Source organism: Diabrotica virgifera, chromosome 8, assembly GCF_917563875.1.
Source record: "Diabrotica virgifera virgifera chromosome 8, PGI_DIABVI_V3a".
In the NCBI taxonomy this organism is placed as follows: domain Eukaryota; kingdom Metazoa; phylum Arthropoda; class Insecta; order Coleoptera; family Chrysomelidae; genus Diabrotica; species Diabrotica virgifera.
The window spans coordinates 96,403,650-96,425,798 of record NC_065450.1 but is presented as its reverse complement, the minus strand read 5'-3'; the positions used below and the strand labels follow the sequence as shown (position 1 = coordinate 96,425,798).

At 37.6% G+C, this 22,149-nt stretch overlaps 1 long non-coding RNA gene across 1 annotated transcript; it reads left to right on the top strand.

The window, feature by feature from the left end:
- The first annotated feature begins 6,625 nt into the window (after positions 1-6,625).
- LOC126890350 (uncharacterized) lies at positions 6,626-20,607 on the top strand. Its single transcript, XR_007700288.1, has 2 exons — positions 6,626-6,717; positions 20,456-20,607. It is a non-coding gene; the product is annotated as an uncharacterized LOC126890350 (long non-coding RNA).
- The last annotated feature ends 1,542 nt before the right edge of the window (positions 20,608-22,149 follow it).

The window sequence follows — 22,149 nt, the reverse complement described above, 5'->3', positions numbered from 1 at the left end:
GAGACTAAGGAAGATGAGGGAATTCTACAATTTACAATTCACGTCCCATCTGCTCAGCGCGGTAAAGTTCCAACGAGACTGGTTCCTTTCATACTCCACACAGAGTAAATGTAAATAAAAAAATGAATAACCATTTTCAATTTCGTTGCAAAATGAAAATACAGCCGAACCATATTTCAGTCCAATCAGAGAGTGCTGCAAGCACCTCTACCGGTTTCGAAACTTATTAGTCTCTCATCAGGAGGCACATATGCTGCTCTCCCTGATCCAACCAAAACAAACCCCAGCGTGCAGTCCCGAATTGCAACGAACGAAATGGCATAGATGCCCTAGCGGCAACTGCTAGCAAAAGACTAAGTTTTCACTCTAATGGCATATAGCATATCCCACCAGAATGAAAACAATGGGAACCTTCTCTGGTTACACCTCCGAGGCTTCTACAATTTGCAAGCCATACGGATGCTGAGACTAAGGAAGATGAGGGAATTCTACAATTTACAATTCACGTCCCATCTGCTCAGCGCGGTAAAGTTCCAACGAGACTGGTTCCCTTCATACTCCACACAGAGTAAATGTAAATAAAAAGATGAATAACCATTTTCAATTTCGTTGCAAAATGAAAATACAGCCGAACCATATTTCAGTCCAATCAGAGAGTGCTGCAAGCACCTCTACCGGTTTCGAAACTTATTAGTCTCTCATCAGGAGGCACATATGCTGCTCTCCCTGATCCAACCAAAACAAACCCCAGCGTGCAGTCCCGAATTGCAACGAACGAAATGGCATAGATGCCCTAGCGGCAAGTGGCCTAGATGCCTAGAGTGAAAACTTAGTCTTTTGCTAGCAGTTGCCGCTAGGGCATCTATGCCATTTCGTTCGTTGCAATTCGGGACTGCACGCTGGGGTTTGTTTTGGTTGGATCAGGGAGAGCAGCATATGTGCCTCCTGATGAGAGACTAATAAGTTTCGAAACCGGTAGAGGTGCTTGCAGCACTCTCTGATTGGACTGAAATATGGTTCGGCTGTATTTTCATTTTGCAACGAAATTGAAAATGGTTATTCATTTTTTTATTTACATTTACTCTGTGTGGAGTATGAAGGGAACCAGTCTCGTTGGAACTTTACCGCGCTGAGCAGATGGGACGTGAATTGTAAATTGTAGAATTCCCTCATCTTCCTTAGTCTCAGCATCCGTATGGCTTGCAAATTGTAGAAGCCTCGGAGGTGTAACCAGAGAAGGTTCCCATTGTTTTCATTCTGGTGGGATATGCTATATGCCATTAGAGTGAAAACTTAGTCTTTTGCTAGCAGTTGCCGCTAGGGCATCTATGCCATTTCGTTCGTTGCAATTCGGGACTGCACGCTGGGGTTTGTTTTGGTTGGATCAGGGAGAGCAGCATATGTGCCTCCTGATGAGAGACTAATAAGTTTCGAAACCGGTAGAGGTGCTTGCAGCACTCTCTGATTGGACTGAAATATGGTTCGGCTGTATTTTCATTTTGCAACGAAATTGAAAATGGTTATTCATTTTTTTATTTACATTTACTCTGTGTGGAGTATGAAGGGAACCAGTCTCGTTGGAACTTTACCGCGCTGAGCAGATGGGACGTGAATTGTAAATTGTAGAATTCCCTCATCTTCCTTAGTCTCAGCATCCGTATGGCTTGCAAATTGTAGAAGCCTCGGAGGTGTAACCAGAGAAGGTTCCCATTGTTTTCATTCTGGTGGGATATGCTATATGCCATTAGAGTGAAAACTTAGTCTTTTGCTAGCAGTTGCCGCTAGGGCATCTATGCCATTTCGTTCGTTGCAATTCGGGACTGCACGCTGGGGTTTGTTTTGGTTGGATCAGGGAGAGCAGCATATGTGCCTCCTGATGAGAGACTAATAAGTTTCGAAACCGGTAGAGGTGCTTGCAGCACTCTCTGATTGGACTGAAATATGGTTCGGCTGTATTTTCATTTTGCAACGAAATTGAAAATGGTTATTCATTTTTTTATTTACATTTACTCTGTGTGGAGTATGAAGGGAACCAGTCTCGTTGGAACTTTACCGCGCTGAGCAGATGGGACGTGAATTGTAAATTGTAGAATTCCCTCATCTTCCTTAGTCTCAGCATCCGTATGGCTTGCAAATTGTAGAAGCCTCGGAGGTGTAACCAGAGAAGGTTCCCATTGTTTTCATTCTGGTGGGATATGCTATATGCCATTAGAGTGAAAACTTAGTCTTTTGCTAGCAGTTGCCGCTAGGGCATCTATGCCATTTCGTTCGTTGCAATTCGGGACTGCACGCTGGGGTTTGTTTTGGTTGGATCAGGGAGAGCAGCATATGTGCCTCCTGATGAGAGACTAATAAGTTTCGAAACCGGTAGAGGTGCTTGCAGCACTCTCTGATTGGACTGAAATATGGTTCGGCTGTATTTTCATTTTGCAACGAAATTGAAAATGGTTATTCATTTTTTTATTTACATTTACTCTGTGTGGAGTATGAAGGGAACCAGTCTCGTTGGAACTTTACCGCGCTGAGCAGATGGGACGTGAATTGTAAATTGTAGAATTCCCTCATCTTCCTTAGTCTCAGCATCCGTATGGCTTGCAAATTGTAGAAGCCTCGGAGGTGTAACCAGAGAAGGTTCCCATTGTTTTCATTCTGGTGGGATATGCTATATGCCATTAGAGTGAAAACTTAGTCTTATGAAAATATTTCTCTGTAGTCGTGACATAAATCTTGATCTGAGAGTGCGTATGCTGCGGTGTTATATCTTCTCCACTTTATTATACGGAGTTGAGTCATGGACCATCAAGATGGGCAGCATTAAAAACATTGAAGCTTTTGAGATGTGGTGTTACCGTAGAATGCTACGTGTATCTTGGGTGGACCACGTGACGAATGCCGAAATTTTACGTCGGATCGGAAAAGGATGTGAAGTTGTACTTACTGTTAAAAGAAGAAAGCTTGAATACTTTGGCCATGTTATGAGAGGTGACAAATACTCGCTGCTGAGACTAATCATTCAGGGTAAAATCAGGGGTAAGATAAGTATCGGTAGGCGCAGAATATCTTGGTTAAGAAATCTGAGGGAATGGTTCGGCTGCAGTTCCATCGACCTATTTAGGGCAGCCGCCAGTAAAATAAGAATAGCTGTGATGATTTTCAACCTCCGATAGGAGACGGACTTGAAGAAGAAGAAGTAGTCTGCACAATTTCCCAATTATTCTCCATATTTTCTTTTTGTTCCGTGAAAGCTGTGTTCCATCTGTTTTGAAAGCCGTCCCAGTGTTCCCTTTTTATTTGTCTGACTAAAGTGTTCGTTTCATTTCTGATTTGTTTATAGCGGTTGTATGCCTGTTGTGTGTGTTTTGTTCTGTAATGTAAAAAATCTTTACATTACTTATTATCTTACCTTTGTTTTTCCCAGCTTCTCTCGATGTTATCATTTTCTAATATTCCAATCTCAGCAATCTTCTCTGATATTATTTTTCTGTATGAAAGTATTCCGTGGATTTCGTATTTAGTCCTTCGACTCTGATTTTTGTTTGTGTTGGTGGCACTCTCTTAGGTGTGAAGTATTTCATGATGATTCTTATTTTATATAATACTAGGCTGTGTTCACTACCTCCATCTGGTTAGTTGAGGTGAGTTAGGCAATCGTCTCGTAGCAATACGTCGATTATTTTTGATGGATGGATAAACTTATTTGACCCCTATAAATGACTGGGTTTGCACGTGATTTATTAAATACTTCTACAATAGGAAAATGACCAATAAGTGAGGAATTCCATTGGAATAAGGGAAAGAAACCATCCTTAACCACACGAATTCCTATACTGCCATTCTCTTTCTGTTTAGATAGAGTACCACGGGGAATCAAGTGTTGCTCTGCACCTATACTACGGGATGATGATCTTTGACTATGTGTTAAGTTACTACCTTCAAATGATCACTTATAATAGAGTAATATTGAGCAATCATTTTGGGATTAACAATGTTTTTGACAACAAAGGTTTTTGAATGTTGAAAAAAAGTTTGGTTTTTCAAACTTTAAAAAATCTTTTTTGTCCAATTTGATAGGAGTCTCCTAGATTAGACGTCGCATTTTGAGAACTAAAGGGTAAATAGATTTGATACCTGCCATCCGGCAATATTTTGGCTGTTACTTTAAATATACACTCAGCCATTTTAGCTTCAGAAACAGGTTTAACGATTACCGGTACCTCTTCAACCTTCTAAAATCAGAATTTTGCATAGTCGAGACTGTCGGGAGTCCTGTACCTAGTTAAAGGAGTAGTCGAGGTAAATATTGAGCTTTATAAAACATAGTCCATTTACTTACGGTTTTTGTTCAGGATTTTAAAGAACACGCCTAAGAAATATAACATATAATAAGCGAGTCTTCTACAGCTGTCGTCGCCGCTTCTCGCATCCTTTCAGCGTTTTCTGTCGAAGCAATCTTCAGTTTTTAGGTCTCTGGCGGTCATTGCATCTTCGACATCTTCTCTCCAGGATCGTCTTGGTCTACCTCGTCTTCTTTTAATGGGTGGAGTTCATTTTTCTATTTTTTTCGTCTATCTATTTTCAGGCATTCTCTGAAGCTGTCCATACCAGTTGAGTCTTTGGCTTCGATTGTGTCTATTATATCTAGATCAATTTCCATTTCTCTCCTAATATCTTCGTTTCTCACCCTATCAAGTCTAGTGAGCCGGCAACATCGTCTCCAATAGTTCATTTCCATATCCTTAATTTTTGATTTGTTTCTTTGGTTTATTTCCCAGAGTTCGGCACCGTACAACCCAATATTTTCTACTACTGTTTTATACATTCTTCTTTTATTTTCTTTTGTTATTTTATTATTCCACAATAGTATGTGTAGCTGTCTAGTGGCTGATCTTGCTTAGCCAATCCTGGGATGTATGTATTTCGTTGTTACTCCCTGCTTTTTAAGTTATTTGGACTCCTAAGTATTTGAAGGTTTCTGTTGGGTTTATAGTTCCCATTTCAATTTGTAGGCTTTCTGGCGTTTCTACTACAATTAAGTACTCGGTTTTTTGTATATTAATTGTAAGGCCCCACTTAGTGTACTCCTCTTCCAGTTTTCTGAGCATATAGTCTATATCACTCCCGTCTTCAGCTAGAATGGCTTGGTCGTCATCGAAGAGTATTATGTACAATCTATGGTCATCGCTTGGGATGCCCATATTGCAGCACTTTCTCTCCACAGTGAGAGCGCCTCATTTAAATATATTTTAAAGAGTGTAGGTGCTATGCAGCAGCCTTGCTTTAGACCCTTACTAATAGCAATTTCTCTCGTTAATTTGTTTCGAGTTTTAATGTTTACCGTCATATTTTTGTAAAGTTGTTGTACTGCGTGTATATTTTTTGCTTATTCCTTGTTTTTACATTGCTATCCAGAGCATTGAAAGTGGTACACTATCGTATACCTTTGCCAGATCTATAAACACTATATGGGTGGAAAGGTTGTGGGCTAATATTTTCTCAATAACCTGCTGTAGAGAAAATATGCTGTCCATACAGGATCTGCCTGCATGAAAGCCATTTTGTTCTTCTACATATGTGATCTCTTTTTCAATTTTATTTTTTATTATTTTTCCATAGAGTATTGAGAGTGAGTTTATGACACTAAAAGACACGTCAAAGAAAAAAAATTGAAATGTACCGCCCCTTCTCGTAAGTGAAAATATTTAATCTCAAAATAACCTCGGAAATTGATAGATATAATAGTTTAATTTTAAGCAAATAATGTTATAAAACATAGACTTTTTCGGTAAATTCATATTTATCGAGTTATTCACGATCGAAATTAATGATTTCTTTCATAAGAAAATGCATGTTTTTGAGTGTATTTTCAAAAATAAAATAACTCCGAAATAGTGTACTTTCACGAAAAATTTATTGGACTTAAAAAGGATTCGTTATTTTAAAAACCTTTTAAAATAACGAATCGAGTAATTTTTTTATTATTAGGTACTGCAATAATACAAACCAAGTTAGTAGACCCAGGTTAGAGTTGTTTTCGAAATCTCCTTGAATCGAACTTTTTATCATTAAATAACGTAAGAAGAAGAGAGATGGATAATTCTTTAATGAGACCTCTAAAATTAGCCAAGGTAAAAGGTAAGTGCACATTGATTATCTCAACAATTCAGTGATCATTTGCAGGTTTTCTACATAATTTTTTCTTAATGTGGTTCCATTTACTATAAAATTAGTGTTTCCTTATCAAATTCTTTGTGTATTAGGTACATGTACCTAGGTTCAGTAGGTTCCCAATAAATATTAAATAACAAACTGAGTGAAAGACATGCTAATTTCAAATCTTTTATAATTTATGGCTATGAAGTTGTTTGCGTGAGAGAAAAAAGAATAAGGTTCATATCGATAAATGGAAAAAAGTCAATAAGTAATACCTACTTTTATACTATAAAATAAGTACACACTAATATCAATAATTAAAATCAAGGCTTATAGCACTGTTCGATTTTGAATATAGAAAAATGAAATAACAGTAAAAAATTTCATTATTTTATTATCACTGATGATCATGATGTCACCTAAACTAACAAACGATAAGGTGATAACGTTTGTTAAAGGGATATGTATATAATTTTGTAGTTTTGTAGGTGCATCGAAAATGTTTGTTCTGTTATTAATAACAACTGTGATATTTCAGCCTATTTCGAGTAAGTTGTAGTGTAGAACGTAAGTAGGTAATCTTTTGTAATGTTTTAAGGACAGTCCTAATAGTGATAGATATAATAATATAGTAATATATACAGGATCAACAAATAGGTACATGTTTTATTTTTGTATGCCTTGTAAATTTAAATATAAATATAACACTAAAAAAATAAGCTCAACCAGAACTGACTAGAGTCAGAGTCTAAATTATAACTTAATAACTCCACCATTCAAGTATTGATGAAAATGAAATTGAAATGAAAATGAAGATTCAATATTCGATACGCGATAGAAACAAGATCAAAACCGTACAGATAAGAACTATTTTATAACAGAGGGATAACAGTAATGTACCTACTAGGAAACATCAATCACAACGGAGTAGGTGGGAAATGCCATAAAGTTATCCAAAACAGGAAAAGTCGTAGTTTCAGATTAAACACTGTCAAAAGTTATCTAACTTTTTCAAACGAATCGAATAAACTTCTTAACACGTTCGATGCGTATGTCGCTCATTGGCGACATTCGGTTTCTCTTTTCAGTAATGATGTCGCAGATGAGCGACATGTACTTACTTACATTACATTACAAAAATTATTTCAGGTTCTGGGAGAAGTACTTAAAAATATACGCAACGAACGTGTTAACTGATCTCTTCGAGGCTATATACAGGGTGTTTGGTAAATAATGGGCCATAGCTTAACCTTAGATTCCTGAGGTTAAAATAGGTCGATTTCAGATAACTTACCTTAGTACGAAAGTTAATAATAACCTAAATACAGGGTGTCAAAGTTGAACTTTATTTAAAAATGATGTATTACACAGAGGGCGCCACATACACCTTTCAGCGCTCATTTAATAGGTTTAATTTTTTTTTATTACCCACTATACATACGTTTTGAATCAAAAGTTTTATTTTCTTAATATTTTTACTTAAAAAGGTCTACATTGGTCTCGCTAAACTCAACCGTTTTCGAGATAAACGCATTTTTTCTACAATCGTGTTAAAAATGCAATTTTTAGCACTCCATAGGAGCCTTAAAAATGCTACTTTAAAGCACTAGTGCTTTAAAAAAATTTTTCTACAACCGTGTTAAAAATGCAGTTTTTAGCACTCCATATGAGCGTTAAAAATGCTATTTTAAGGCACTAGTGCTTTAAGAAATTTTTAAGGCACTGCAGTTCGTATTGACCGTATATGCAATTTTGATGTAATGTCAAAAAAATATAAAATTGGAATGTCAGTCAAGTTCAAGTAAAAGTTTTTGTAGATATTGTCCTGTAATTACGCTTGTAGAAAAAATATTGTATGATATGCGTGTTAAAAAGTACATTTTTAAGGCACTCATGTGAATTGCAGAACTCACTTTCGCTCATTCTGCAAACTTTCACGTGCGTGCCTAAAAGTGTACGTTTAACACTTATATCATATTAAGGCACTGCAGCTAAAAGTGAATTGTCAAATTGTGAAACGTCAAAATATTTATATTTTATTTATTAACATTAATATTAATAGTACAACTTGCGAAATTTGAAAAAGGTGGTTAAAAAAGTTTTTTAAATTTAATTTAAACTGTATTATTGCATTTTTAACAGGTTTGTAGAAAAAAACTATTAAAATTTGTTAGAATATACAACAATAAAAGTAGATGTTATTATTCTATAGTTGTTATGATTTACGTATTGACAGTATTTACAGTTTTTATGTAATGTCAAGAAAAATATAAAAATGGAATGTCAGGTTCAAGTAAAAGTTTTTGTAGATATTGTCCTGTAATTGAGAATGAATAAATTATAATTTTGTTCATATATAAGACGTCTGTAGAAAAAATATTGTATGATATACGTGTTAAAAAGTACATTTTTAAGGCACTCATGTGAATTGCAGAATTCGCTTCGCTCATTCTTCAACTTTCACATACGTGCCTTAAAAATGGACTTTTAACACTTATATCATAAATAACTATTAAATCTGCGAGGCATCATAATTTTTTGCATAATATAATTGTAGTGAAACAAAATAAGAAAGCGCTGGCCTACCCCAGCTAATTGAAATAATATTCGAAAATATTACCTACTCCAATCAACCAAGATAGCCATCGCTACACCCTCAGTCACTCAGTTGTGTGTTCGTCTTGTCCTAATCTTAGAAATGAACTATGAAAGTTTGGAATAAAAGCAAACAAAACAGTATTTTTAACTAATCATGTTTATTGTTCATAAAGATATAATAAAAATATGACTTAGTAAATTGCATTAACAAATACAGGGTGAGTCATGAGGAACTGTAAATACTCCTACCTCGTATAGAGGCACCTATGGGGAATAGCAAATGACCTTTAAAAAGTGCGTGCTCCCATTGTTTAATAATATACAGGGCGAGTTTCGCATTTTGACAGAAATTTGTATTCGTTATAATTTTTGAATGGTCAGATCGATGTGTCTCTTATTTTGGTCAATCGTGACACTATTACCATCTAATCGACTGATTTATTCAAACTAGAAAAAAATCAGGTTCGGCTTTAAAAAAATTAGTTCGTTTGGGTCTTACAAAAAATTTCACCCTGTATACGCTTTTTGAAAACTCTCATAAAAATTTTACGAATAAGACAAATAGACATTTAAAATGGCATATTTATTTTTTCCCCACACGATTACTTAATTTTTTATAAAAAAATCAAATTTGACTATGAATTAAAAGTTTGGTAAAGTGAACCAAAGATTTAAAAAAATTAACTTTTATTACAAAAATTAATTTTTTTAAACCAATATTTAATTTATGTTACCACCCAATCAACTGATTTATTCAAACTAGAAAAAAATCAGGTCCGGCTTTAAAAAAATTAGTTCGTTTGGGTCTTAGAAAAAATTTCACCCTGTATACGCTTTTTGAAAACTCTAATATGAATTTTACAAATTAGATAAATAGGCAATTAAAATGGCATATTTATTTTTGCATTATCATTAATTTGTCAAAATCGCAATTTTACCATAAAAATAAAAAAAATTAAACAACGTTTTTCTTAAAATTAAAAGTTTCACCATTTTTATTCTATAACACGTCTAGATCTAAGACTCCCCATGACACTTCTCTTTGGACTTTTGGACGTGATCAAATAGATAAATTTTAAATTTTTTCCCTTAATTTTTGCGATTTAACTTTGCAATCCACGAATCTGCACCTTTTATTTTTAAAAATTCATAACTTTTACATCTGTGCTTTTACGAGAATAAGACTGAAAGTCTACAACAATTTTCATTTTTCATAGTCTTCACAATGGTGAGAGGTATGTGCTGTAAAAATTTCAGCAAAAAAATTAAAATGGAACAGAGTTCTAGCTAGTTAAACCGTGATTTCAATTTATTTTCATTTTTAAGGTTATAATTCCCATTTTGACAATTTTATTTTTTAATAAAAAATTAAGCAATAGTGTGGGGAAAAAATAAATATGCCATTTTAATTGCCTATTTATCTAATTTGTAAAATTCATATTAGAGTTTTCAAAAAGTGTATACAGGGTGAAATTTTTTCTAAGACCAAAACGAACTAATTTTTTAAATCCGGGCCTGATTTTTTTCTAGTTTGAATAAATCAGTTGATTGGGTGGTAACATAAATTAAATATTTGTTAAAAAAAATAAATTTTTGTAATAAAAGTTAATTTTTTTAAATCTGGTTTCTAGTAAATATTGTTCACTTTACCAAACTTTTAATAATTCATAGTCAAATTTGATTTTTTTATAAAAAATTAAGTAATCGTGTGGGGAAAAAGTAAATATGCCATTTTAATTGCCTATTTGTCTAATTTGTAAAATTCATATTAGAGTTTTCAAAAAGCGTATACAGGGTGAAATTTTTTTTAAGACCGAAACGAAAAAATTTTTTAATCCGGGCCTGATTTTTTTTTAGTTTGTATAAATCAGTTGATTGGGTGGTAACATAAGTTAAATATTTGTTAAAAAAAATTAATTTTTGTAATAAAAGTTATTTTTTTTTAAATTTATGGTTCACTTTACCAAACTTTTAATTCATAATCAAATTTGATTTTTTTATAAAAAATTAAGTAATCGTGTGGCACTTTGGCACTTTGCATGACACAAAAAAAATAAATATGTCATTTTAATTGCCTATTTGTCTAATTTGTAAAATTCATATTATAGTTTTCAAAAAGCATATACAGGGTGAAATTTTTTCTAAGACCCAAACGAACTAATTTTTTTGAAGCCGGACCTGATTTTTTTCTAGTTTGAATAAATCACTTGATTAGGTGGTAATAGTGTAACGACTGATCAAAATAAGAGACACATCGATCTGACCGTTCAAAAATTATGACGAATACAAATTTCTGTCAAAATGCGAAACTCGCCCTGTATATTATTAAACAATGGGAGCAGACACTTTTTAATGGTCATTTGTTATTCCCCATAGGGGCCTCTATACGAGGTAGGAGTATGTACAGTTCCTTATGACTCACCCTGTATATCTACTACCTCTAAAAAAGTGTGATGGCAAATGTCGAATTCTGATCTGAAAACAGTTAAAAACTTTTTAGAGACATTAATACCCAAAAAGTTAGATAAATTAATCCTAAAATTTCGCGAAGCGTTGCACCTTTGAGATATTCAGTTGGATCGGACAATGTTTTGTCAAATACAGCTGTAAGAAAAGCTGTTGTACAAACATTACAAACAGATGCAAGTGCCAAAAGGCAATTATACTCCGCAATCCTAAGTTTCACCAAAACACTCCATGGAAAAATAAATAATTATTTTTATAATTTAGCTATTATTGCTTTTATAAAAAATTACTTATTTATTTTTTAATATGGTTGTTTGTATAATATAACCAATTGTCCATTAGTTTTAACGACGATTAGTTATCGTTTTAATAAAACTGATTATTTTCCAATTACAGAGTATTTTATTCAGTTTATCTATTTATTTTGGCTTTGTAGGTATACTGTAATGTATATACTTTTTTTTTTGGGAGGTGAGAATCTTCAAAAGACCGTCTGGGAAGGTGTCCCAGGTGTGTCGGATTCAGTCCGGCACTCTTCACCGCGGGCCGAGGCCGCCTACCGACTAAACTCACCCCCTCTTTCTCCATCCGATGGCTCTCGAACCCCACTTAGCGTGCATATCTGACCCGCCGACCTTACTCTTAACTCCCGAAAACAGAAATCAAAACAGAAATAAAACGAGAAACACAAGAGGCACTCAGCCTGAGTAGAAGGTAAAAGTCCCCTACTGAATGCCTCTTGAGACATGCACCACAGTTAAATAAAATTAGAATAAAAACGGTAAAATGTTATATAAATAAAATTGATAAATAAATAAATAGATCGATAAAACATAATAAATAAAATAAAATAAGGGCAGTCAGCGTAGATTGGACGTAAAAGGTCCTCCCCCGCTGACTGCTTTGCATGACACAAACACGTTAAAAAAATTAATAAAAAAAATGAATAATGACGATTGGTCATCCCGCTTGCAGACGCCTCTCTTTGTCCTCTTTGTGCTTGATTGTTTTGGTGACAAAAGCAATGATCAGGTCGAAGTCTCTCTTGATATCGATATCTTTATCGATTAGCTCGTGAGGCTCACCTAGAGGGGATCCCAGACCCAGCTGTAGCTCGGTACGCCCCGCGTGATATGCAGGGCACTCAAACACGACATGCTGCGCGTCATCCACCACTCCACAGTCGGGACATAGATCGTCCCCGATCTTCCCTATACGATACGTAAATTTCCTAAACGATCCATGTCCCGTCAAGAATTGTGTGAAGTAAGAGTTGACGCGCCGATGTCGGCAATCGTACCATCTCACCACATCCGGAATCAGGGATCTCGTCCAGGCTGCCTTCTCGACTTCGGCTGTCCATTCGCTCTGCCACATCTGTAGACTTCTCGTCCTTTCCTGTGGTCCTGAACCTATTGCCTCCTTGCCCCTTTGGTACATTCGGACTCTTTCTCCGGCCAGAATGTGCACCGGCACAGCACCAGCCACCACCTGTAAGGCAGTGGTTGATACGGTTCTGTACGCGCTACACACTCTGATCAGAGGTTTTCTCTGGGCCCTAAGAAGCATGTCTTTGTACATCTTCATTCGAAGGACCTCGTGCCACACTGGGGCCCCGTATAAAACTATAGATAGGATTGATTGTAGCATCACCGTTCTTTTCTGGGATCCTGGACCCCCTATATTTGGCATCAGCTTGTTTAGTGTGGAGGTCCTTTTTTCTGCCTTCCGACATGCTTCCTGTACGTGTTGTCCGAATGAAATCCTGTCTTCGAATATTATACCTAAGTATTTCACTATCTTCTGGGGTCTTATTGCGGAGCCTTTGTATTCAAATATAATATCATTTCTTTTTCTCGGTCCCCTCAAGATTATGGCTTCCGTCTTCTCTACTGCTAACTTTAGGTCGTTTCTTTCTATCCAAGCCGCGGTCTTTCGTATTGCTCTATTAACTTTTTCTATTATTCCCACATTCGTGTCGTCTTCGACTAGTAAAGCCAGATCGTCCGCGTATGCAATCGCTCTCACTCCTCTCTCCTTGTTTACCTCTAGTACCCCATTATATAATATATTCCATAGTAAGGATCCCAGGACTGACCCCTGGGGTACTCCCGCGGTAATCTCTTTCTTCTTTTTTTTTCGATATGCATACGGTTCTGTCAGATAAGTAGTCCTTTATTATGTTGGACACATATTCTGGAGCCCATTCGACGATTCTGTCTACTATAAGGCCCCAGTTTGCTGAGTTAAAAGCGTTTTTTATGTCCAACAGAACAAAGACCACCCATCTCCTCTTGCTTGTTTTTGCCGCGTCCCTTATCCAGGTCGCGGCGTCGACTGTCGATCTACCTTTACGAAACCCATACTGTTGATTTGATAACACTCTCTCATCTTCCAACATGCCTTCCAGCCTCTTCTTGATAAGTCCCTCATAGAACCTACCAAGGCAGTCCAGGAGGCATATTGGCCGATAAGAAGATGCTGAATCGGGGGGTTTCCCAGGCTTCAGGAGAAGAACTAGGTTCGCCTCCTTTAAGTCCCTGGGAAACTCTTGTTACTGCAGTAGGTCGTTATATATTCTTCTGATCAAACCTGGTTTCTCAGTTGCTACTATCTTAATTGCCTCTGGTGGCAGCCCGTCGGGGCCTGGAGCTTTCCCCGTCTTCATTTCATGACCAGCAGTTCGTATTTCCTCTTCTGTAAACTCCTCTACCATTGTTGGAAAGATTTTTATAAAATTCTGGCTTTGATTGGTGGGGAAGAGGAGTTCAGCTGATTCCATCCGCTGGTCCTCGTCAAGTTTATATGGGGCCATGATCTTCAACGTCTTCATGGTACTTTTATATGCGTCGCCCCATATATCGTCTTCCAATGCTTTTATCAGGGTCTGCCACTTCTCTTTTTTTTCCTGTCTTATTTTTTTATTTAGGGTTTTCTTTAGATCTTTGTATATTTCGTTCAGCTCGAGGTTGCCCTGGCTTCTCGTGTAATTCCTACGAGCTCTGAGGCATCTCTCCTTTAAACCTTCTATCTCATCCGTCCACCAGTAGGGGGATTTTTGATTTTCCTTTCTCTTCACGGTGAGCAACTTTGCAGGGTTTTCTAGTGCTCTTCTCAATTGGCCAAGGTCAGAGATCTCTTCCTCTTTGATCTTTCTGACCTCCGATAGGTACGTGGTTTTATTGGAATAGATTTCCGTGTGACCTATCGACCGCCTTACTCCCCCTTTTACCTTTATTTCATATTTTATGTAACTGTGGCAGGTGAATAATTGATCGTCGAGGACGTCCCACTCGTGTACTCTTCTGGATAAACCCTCACTCGCGAACGTGACATAAATGTGAGTTTGGCTGGCCCCCCTCACGAAGGTGGGTTTATCATTGTTTAATACTTTAAGGCCAGCCTGGGCTATCCATTCATTCCACAGTTCCCCCTTTTTGTAGTTTATGGGGGAACCTCATAACCTGGATTTCGCATTTATGTCCCCGGCGATCAGAATTTTTTTTTCATTCGTGGCGGCGTTCATTATTTCATCTACAATGGCTTTGTATTTCAACATAGGGATGTTGGGAGATATGTAACATGCCAGGAGGCAGAAATCCCTCAACCTAAAGAGGATATGGTTCCCCCACCTGCCGATGCTCCGCACCCCCACAGCCCTGTTTTTAATGAGCACCGCCACGTTTTTTCCATCATCCTGGACCCAACCACCGCCTGAGGTAATCTTCTTGTTTGGTTCTGGGACGATGAGCAGGTCTGTTTCTAGCTTGAAGGCTTTTGCGTGGACAAGGTCGTGCGCACGGCGCGCTCTGCCCACGTTCACCTGCAATATCCGTATACCAGGTTGATCCTTGAGGTCCGCTTTGGTTCAGTTCCCTGAGGTCGTTACTGCGTCGGATTCGCGTCTCGTCAATAAATTAAAATACCTAAGAACTAAAATAAATAAATAAATAAGTGTAGATAAAATAGATAAATAGAGTAAATAAATAAAATTTGTATAAATATAAATAAAATAGATAGGGTTTGTATAAATAAAATTTTTCGTTAAATAAAAGTAAATAAATATAAATATATTATTAATATAAATAAATAACAATCCATTAAGTATATTTTTTCTCGTAGATGTTTCAAACGAAACCTTGCGAGAGATGGTCTTCTGTGCCACAGGTGAACTGTATATGGGGCCACCCCCGTTCTCCAGGAGACCATCTCTCACCTTTTCGCTCTTTTTTTTTATTTTTTCTACGAATTTCTTAGAGGGCTCCCTTTCTCCACTCTGCCATATACACACGCCCTATAGGCTGGGCATGTCATGCGATCCATGCGGTGCCCTTCTTCTTTACACGTCAGGCAGTAAGCAGTGCCGCTACACTGCACCGCCGTGTGACCGCTGTTAAAGCAGTTGTAGCAGCACGCTACCCTGCGTTCACCCTTACATTCATATGTATTGTGCCCATATAAGAGGCATTTGTAGCATCTTACGGGCGTATGCTTTTCCATAATCGGGCATACCACCCAGCCTATACAAATTGTGCTATACTTCCTCAGTTCCTCGGCTTTTGCTGGGCGTACGGCTATAGGAGCCACCTGTTCCCCGTGCCTATTAGTTCTTAACGTTTTTATACCAACTTCTGTAGGGATACCCGTGTAGGCTTTTATGGCGTTATGTAATATCTTTTCTGTTACTCCAGGGTCCAACTTCGTTATCGTGAAATAATTTTCTTTTTTTCGTATGGCCATGTTCATACCAGACATCCTGGTACCCCGTCAAAATAGCCCCGTCGAAAAAGCTCCGACAAAATAGCCTGCAGACAAAATAGCCGCGGAATAATAGCCCGCCGACAAAATAGCACCGACAAAATAGCCCCGACAAAATAGCCCTGACAAAAAGCTCCCTTCAGAATTCATCATGAAATAATTCCTTAAAAATACGTTTTTTCGGAAATGATCTTTATCCTCTATTCAGATGTTTATCTTAACCACATTAAATAAAAATGGTCTTTTCAGAGAACTCGAGTCCTGTCTTCTCTGCCTCTTGGAAGTTTGAACATTTAATTTAAGCGAAAATCAATGTTTATTTATGATATAAACATTTTTTTCTGTTTTCGGGCAACAGTAAAATGCATTTTAAACTAAATAAATTAAATACATTCTTCCTTTTTGTCAAACAATTTAAATTAAAAAAAAAGTTTTTGGACACCTTGTATACATAATTATGTAATTGTTTATATTACTAAATAGAGAATTAAATAACCTTTCAAATGAGCTTAAAAATAAAAATCGATCTATTTCAGGATTTTTCTTTAACGTCGCGGGTTTACGAAATAACGAATTTATTCCTTCCATTTGCACCATACTATACTTCTGAATTGCTGATATGAATGAGTCCGATTAAATTAAATTATTAGAAGAATTTTTTTACTGAGCAACAACATTTTTGTTTAATTTATTAATATTTTGTATTTTGACAACGACGTCCGAAGTGGAAGTCGAAACGTTAATAAAATTTTAAGTAAATTGTGGCTTATTTCCCAATTAGAATAGTAATTTAAAATAAATGGTACTCCGTTAAAAGGTAAAACTTTTTACTTGCGGTGTTTTCTAAGAGGCTCTTTTAGCCGGGGCTGTTTTGACCGGGGCTATTTTGTGTGCGATCTATTTTGTCGGGGCTATTTTGTTTGCGGGCTATTTTTTCGAGGCTATTTTGTGTCCGGGCTATTTTGACGGGGCTTTTTTGACGGGGCTGTTTTGACCGGGCTATTTTGACGGGTCATGAGACATCCTTGTATCCATTTCTTTTTTTAATTTTTCCGCGGCTCACCTCCCTTTTAATTTTACGAGGATATCTCCCCCTTCGGTTTTTTTAGTCTGTCGACTTTTACTCCTATTTTCCCGATATCTATCTTTTTATCCATTTCTTTAAGCACGCCCGTGTATGTTTTTCCTCCCGTTTTAATTAGGAGAGCTTCCTCTTGTTCGTTTCTCACCTCTCTCTCCATTTCTTTTCCTCTTACTATAATTTCCCAGGTAATATTCTCCCCCCGACCCACGAATTCTAGTGACTTCCGCACGTCGTCTTTATTAATCTCATTATTGACGATTACTCTATCCGTTTCCGGTTTCTTCTCCCTTTCTTTTATCTGCTTGATGGCCTTCTCGGCCATCTCATACATCCCGTGTCTCTTTATTTTTGTGACGTATGTATACCTCTGGTTTTTTTGGCTAGCCATAGAGCTTCTCTTAGCATTCTCGATGTATTCGATGTCCCCCTCTTTGCATCCCTCTATGAGTTCAAAGACTTCCTCCCTTTATTACACTTTCTATCCCCCTCTCTGTTATTTCGCTTTTCATTATTATTAGGCATTCTTTCTTTTCTACCGTTTCTTGTAGTACCCCTTGGTCCCCCCTTGTTCCCCCCTTGTTCCCACTTCGTTTTTTCAAAGACTTTTTCTTCCCATTTCTTTTTGTAGATTTGGCTAAAGGCGTTTGAGTCTCCCCCTTTGTTTAGGATCCCTATTATTTTTTCTGTCTCCTTCCTCTGCCTGTCTTGTTCTATCTTTAATTGACATTGCTCGCATTTTATCTCTTCTTCCTCCCCTTTTGACACTTGGATTTGGCTGGCTTTATTTTGAATCGTGTTTATTTCCCCCAGTAGCTTCTTCATTCTAATCCTTTCTTGTTCTATGGATCCATCCGTGTTTAGGATATCGAGCATCTCCCTTATCTTCCTCTGGACCCTCTCTTTATCCGTTTCTTCAGAGTATTTCTTACTATCCTCTAATTTCTCCTTCTTAAATTTCTCATTAATCTCCAGACTATCCCCCTTTCTTTTTTTTACTTGTTGCATTTCGATTCTTTCCCCCTCATCGAACAGGAAAGTTGCCAGGATGCTTTCTTCTATATCCTGCCATCCTGCTTCCCCTTGGCTTTCTATTTTTCCTTCGGCTTCTGCTTCTGCATTCTCTACAATTTCTGCCGAGGAAACTTCCTCTCTTTTGTCTCCATCTTCTTTTTCTTCTTTTTGTTCTTCCCTATGTATTTCTCCTAGAATCTCCTCCCCTACCAGTGTCGAGTGTTTTTGGGCACCCGACCTGTTCATTTTTGGCTGCTGGCTATGCCAATTCAATAGTTCCAATTCGAATTTTCTCTGCTCTTCTTCATCTACTTTGCCGTCTAGCGGCTGTTCTTCCCTATTCTCGTTTTTATCTGTAGCGTTATCCTTGTTCGTTTGCGTTTGGTCGTCTTCGTCTTTTCTCTTTGCTTTCTTTGTTTGATTTGGATTCATATCAATTCCCACGAGTCGGGACGTGCTATTCGTCCGACGCAGCAGTGCGCCCTTACCGCGTTAAGGCTGTTTTACTTCGGGAGGTCGCCAGGTATCCCGAAGGGATCGTTTATGATGCTCTAACCCTCACATCTCTCATATCTTTGACACGATGCCTTCCACCGTGATAATGGGGATTTTTTATTGAGGTTTACTCCTCTAGGCTTTTTATCACGGTTGCCTCCGGACGCAGTGGCAATCTGTATTCACAGGCTACCTGGAGTTTCCGCGTAATTGCTGCCTCCCCTGTTACGAGGGATTTGGAATGGATGTGTGGTGGGAAAGGTACATTGGTGGGGTAAGACATGGCGGCTACTCGCATTGGGTATGTCGAAAAAGTTTTCGAACAAAAACTTGTGATCGGAGTCCGACGGCGGAGCCCCCCGCACGGTGCTTTGGGGCCCCCTATCGACCTCCGGCCACAATGCTGATGTGGGCGAGATTAAATTTAGGGATTTGAGTAGCCGTAGGGAAGTTGGAAGGTGAAGTACAACTGCTGAAGGTGAAGGCGTCGCAACTGCTCGCCTCAGTTGCGGCGCCTTTTAGCGTAAAGCGGCGGTGTCCGGCGCCCACCCGGTGCACAGTCGCTGGACGCTGGGACTGTTCTTGGTTTCACCGGTCGTGCTCCCCTCACAATTTTAGGGACCACGACCCGTTACTCGGCCCTCCCACCGCCGTCGAGGTAAAAATACAGCCCCAGGGGAGAGGTAATGTATATACTAGGCCGTATTATTGATGCGTCCTGCAGTATCCGTATTAATATCAGGATAAACTAGTTTGGCCTAGGACAAACTAGTTTATCCTATCGCATTTAGGACAAACTAGTTTGGCCTAGACCAAACTAATTTGTCCTGAAATCAGGTTTGGCCGGTAACATATACATACATTCCACAATTTTGTTGGGTTTAAAATTCACTATATTAAAATTAATTTGTAAATTTAGTATTTTGGATGGTGCTTTTTGATTGTCAAAGAAAATTTAAAATATTTATGAATTTGATATCGCTCGAGTCGGTCGGATAGCTCAGTGCGACTAGCGGCTGACCCACACTTCACTCCTCCGCGAGGTATGTGAGTTCAAGCCCAGCCCAGACCATCGGAAAAACAAAAAGGCTAACGCGTCAGCAAAATTCTAAATATGAATCTGGCGCTTAGACTGGAATACGCTGGCATCTGATCGACCTATGAGGGAGCAGTACGGCAAGGGATAAGAGCTTGCGGCTCGGTGATACTTCCCCATAGATCCTTACCGAAGGGCGATGACACCTAAGAACGGTGTATACATAGATGAATTTCATTAGATTACTGACAAATAACTATCTTTTTGAGAAACCTTAAGGATGTTTTTGAGTACATATTTTATTTTCTTTAAAATTGTGTTTTAAACAAATAAAATAATTGTTTAAGGGTTGGATTAAGTTTATTTAGTTTGAATTTCTTGTGTGAGACCGACTAACTAATATATTTCAATAATAATTGAGGAGATTAGATGCTAAGTGATAAAATGGTTTAGTTGAGAAAAACGAAGTCAAAGTTAAAACATAGTAAATTCTACAGCGAATTAATCACTTATGGATTTATTTTGAATTAATTTTATACATTTTTTTCAAATTTTGCAATTGTTTCTCTGTGCCACTTAATACTTTGTCACTTTTTAGTATCCAATACCTTACAGGCTAAGGTATACAAGTGTAGTTATAACTGTTTGCCACAAACTCTTTTTAAATATTTCGTAAGTAGTCAAACTAGAACCTGCGATATGTCGCCACCAGTAGTTTAATTCACCTGATCTCTTTGCCACTAAAATTTTAATACTATCTAGTATTATTTTGTGCACTTAACTCAGTTTACAATAATTTGTCACTTGTACCACTTAGCATCTAATCCCCTCAATTATCTTGCTGTTTTGTATTGCAGGTTTAAGCTCTATATATGATGTCTGTTACATACGAGCTGATAAACAATTGAATAATACTTTGCAAGCTGTGCCAGAATTTACAACACCAGATGAATTCAAAGATACCAAAGAACTTATAAATCGAATTAAAATAATTGTATCAAAAATAGAATCAACTAACGTTCAACGACAAATAAGAGATATTGAAGGTTAGTGATGTACAAAAAGTACTTACCTATCCGTTACAAAGTAGCAGGTATTTGTCCAATACCCAAAGTACCGATTCCTCGTTGTTAGAAATACTCGTTACTTTTGGTACAGAATAAAGCTATACCTAACCAAACAAGCGAAATACCCGAATGTCGGTAACACCAAACAAAACAAATTCTTTGTCGATTGGCATGTCGGTAATCTCACGGTAATCAGCATTTCGAAGCCTGCCGAAATGGGTATCGGTTTCTATGATATTTTTACACTATTTAATTTATTACTTGTTTACTACAATTGTAATAAAAAGAACCCTATTATCAACGAAAACTTTTCGTTTATAAGTTCGCAATTGCAGTCTATTCGTTCGTTAGGTCGTGCGTCGCTGCTCTTTCAACACTTAGAGCCGATATAGTGATGGATTCCTATGTAGTTTTGGGTCTATTGAATAAACATCACTCGCCAACATCACAGATCACAAACAGAAATCTTACCTATACGTAAACATACGATGGGAACAAATAAAGGTTCTTCTCAGAACCAACTGACTAGAGATCTCGGACCGTGTATCCGAGTCTGTCACCTTAACATCGAGGGCATAAGCCAGGCAAAATGCCAAGTGTTGCAAAAAATCCTACACGATAACGACATTGACCTGGTTGCCATACAAGAGACCCATACTGAAGACAAAGTCCAGCTTGATTTAAGGGGAAAGATACCTGGCTACGATTTACTGGGAGCCACCTATGATAAATATTACGGCGTCGCAACCTACATTCGCTGCAATATAGAAAATGGTTTCCTACTTTCTGCTTCCAATGAAAATAATATACATGAAATAGTCACCAAGATTGGAGATATTACCGTAGTTAACATATACAAACCTCCAGCCACTACATGGAACCCAGAAGTGCTAAAGACTCATCCACATCCTACTATATACATCGGCGACTTCAACAGCCACCACGAAATGTGGAAGTACACCACGAATGATGAAAATGGGGAGGCACTAGTAGAATGGTCCGAAGAGCAAAACACATACCTAGTTTTTGATGCCAAAGACAGAGGAACATTTAAATCAGCTGAAGAATATAACCCAGACCTATGTTTTGTCTCAAAAGATACCAATGACAGACCACTAACAACTGCGAGAAGTGTCCTTGCAGACTTCCCACATACTCAACATCGTCCGGTGCTTATCACCATCGGAATATCAATTCCAATAATTAGATCATATCCTCGACCCAGGTGGAATCTTAGAAAAGCAAACTGGAAGAAGTTCTCTGAACAACTAGACCGGACCTTGAGCTGGGTCCCTCCAACCAGCAAACATTATGAGAGGTTTGTGAAGACAAACATGTGAAGACTTATACACGAAGTTTCTCGAAAGTGGTGACCGAGAAATAGCCGATGAGCTTTTACACAACATCGATACAGCTAGACGCCAAAAATGGATAAAGACTGTCGAAAACCTTGACTTCAAAAAATCAAGCCGGCAGGCATGGTC